General features: G+C 35.9%; 1 long non-coding RNA gene across 1 annotated transcript; it reads left to right on the top strand.

Annotated features, from left to right (window-relative positions):
* LOC107638062 lies at positions 565-2,475 on the top strand. The gene is made up of 2 exons (XR_002361798.1): positions 565-675; positions 2,145-2,475. It is a non-coding gene; the product is annotated as an uncharacterized LOC107638062 (long non-coding RNA).

Below are 2,779 nucleotides of genomic sequence, written 5' to 3' on the forward strand. Positions count from 1 at the left end.
TCGTCGAAACGAAAATTTTGACACCAATTTCGAAGAAAACGGTCCAAAATTGAACCGAACGGACCGAACCGGTTGAACCGGGCCCATGGGCCCAACCGGACCAACCCATTACATGAGCTTAAAAGCTCATTTCTTTCTTCCAACGCAGCAGAAGCACAACGTAACAGGGGGAGGGAGAAGAGAAACGTACCGAAACCCCTGCATCAACTCTCGAACACCGTAACTTCTCCGTCCGAGCTCCGATCGTCGCACCATTTGCGGCCACGCGTTCACTGCGTCGAGCTCTACATTTCTACCGAAACAATTTCTTTGGTAAGCTACTAATCACTTCCAGCCATTCTTTTCCCCCAATTTTCAAATAATTGGAAGAGATGTTGAATTCTTTTGATTTCTGATGTTTTAGGATCCAATTAACTTGAGGAAAACATTCACTCTTGCTTATGTGAAGATTAGGTAAGGTGAGGATACAATAATTCTATTTTATTTTCATTGAATTTGAGCTTTGAGTATTAAATTGGATATATATGTGTTATGAATGTGTATTAGGTTGTGAATAAATAATTGGAGCTTGAAATTATGAATACCGGAACTTGGAGGAAGCGGATTAGTTGAGTTTTGAGGGGCTGCCTTGGTTTTGAATAAATAGCTTTGGTCGTTACGTGGAAATCGGCCAAGGTATGGTTTAGGTTTCTTGCATTTAATATATAATGTTCTGTGAAAACTTAGGCTAGACGACCATAGGATAAGTTGGAATGCAGGTGTATGTTTAATGTTTAGTAATTTGTCGATGAATATATTTGGTTGAAGTTTATTGGATAATTAGTTATTAATTTTGGATGGTGAATGTTGTTATGTTAATTTGGAGAGAATTATGGTTGAATGTTATTGTTGGTGAACATGGTTGGTTTGGTGCTTGTTGATTAATTAATGATTTGGTGAATTATTGATTTGAAGTATTTTGTGTTAGAAGCCTAGGATTAGTGAACTATGATCCTTAGTTGAATTTTGGTTGTTGGATTTGAATATTGTATGAGTATAATTGTTAATCTGAAGTAGATTTATTGTGGTGACTGTTATGATGATGAGGAAGGGTATGTTGAATTGAAAAGAAAGCAAGTTTGAACCCGAAAAGGGTGGCAAAGTCCGAGTTTTAGAGGAGATGCTGCCGAAATTTTATAACAATTAGAGATTTTATTTATATGATTATTTATAAAGATTTAGATTCAAAGGTTATATGGTTTGATTTTGAGTTATTAAGAAAATGAGCATGTTTTAAGTTTGATTTATTTGGAAAAGAATGAATTATGTTTTGAATTGAAACTATTGATGGACGGAATGGGAGGTGTGATAATGAAGGATAAGGATTGAATATGATTGACGTATAATGATGAATGATATGCGATTGAGAATGATGTGGATGTTGATGAATTATAATTGAATTATTTATATGGCTTATGAATTTAAATAATCTGAGATACGAGATTCCCTGGATTAAGTGCCGTGGCTTGCCACCACGTGTACTAGGTTGAAAATTCGATACTCTGTTGACCCTACGACGTAAGTGTGACTGGGCACTATATAAATTCCCGGGAATGTTACCCCCATTGAGCAATATTGATTACTTGAGAAAAAGCTATGCATAGACTCTTGGGGATGCACGTCGGGGGACAGTCTAAGGACAATTCAGACTTGTCGGGTTGGCTGGATAACTGACAGATGAGCCTCATCAGCCATAGGACAGGCATGCATCATATGCATATTACTTGAATTACTTGCTTGTGCTTTAATTGGGTGTGCCTATCTGTATTTACCATGCTAAATGTGTATTTGTTACCTGCAGTAGTTGTAACCTTCTTGTGTTTGCCTTTATCTGTCTATTTGTCTGTGAAAATGCATGATGGAGTTGGAGATATGGGGAAATGACAGTATAGGACTTAGATTTAAGGTTAAGTTAAGTTAGGTTTAAATATTCTTAGAAAACCACCTTTTATGGCTTCTGTTTAATACTTTAAGCTCTATAATCTGAGTGTCGGCGTCCTAGGATTGCCTCTGGCATTCCCATGACCTTATATATTATGTGTGTGGCACCTTTACCATATTGAGAACCTCCGATTCTCATTCCATACTATGTTGTTGTTTTTCAGATGCAAGTCGGGAGCCATCTCGTTAGGCGTCTGGACTCTTAAAGCGGAGGGGTTACTGGATAGTGTTGTTGTATAGTTTTGTTGTATAGTGATGTATATATATGTACTTAGCTTTCTCTCCGCATAGCTTGTCCTTTTTTATCCTCTTAGAGGTTTATGGAGAGGCAAGATTGTGTGTATGTACTTTTGGGTTTTAGATATGTATGTATATATGTGTAAATATTCTCCAGCCAGTCTTGACTTCGCAGGCTGAGTTAGGAGCTTGTTATTTTGTATCTTTGGCACTCTATTCCTACTTCTGTTATCTTATGTTTGATAGTTACGGTTTTCTTAGCATGCAAGTTAACTCGTTCCTTGAACGTTGCGCTTTTATCTCGCGATTTTTATTTCCCCTATTCTTCAAGGCTCCTAGCATATTATAACTCTTCTGCTATTATATGTATTCATTTTATTTTAGAGGTCGTAATACCACATCACCTCTATTTTACGACTTAAGCGTAAAGTTTTGTGTGGTAGGGTATTACAATTATTATTACTGAAAAGGATATAAGTTTAAATAATTATTTTATGTTATCTTATAATTTTATTTTAGATATTTAAATAAATTTTAATATTTTTTTAGTATTTTCAGTACT

This window comes from Arachis ipaensis, chromosome B04 (genome assembly GCF_000816755.2).
Source record: "Arachis ipaensis cultivar K30076 chromosome B04, Araip1.1, whole genome shotgun sequence".
Taxonomy (NCBI): domain Eukaryota; kingdom Viridiplantae; phylum Streptophyta; class Magnoliopsida; order Fabales; family Fabaceae; genus Arachis; species Arachis ipaensis.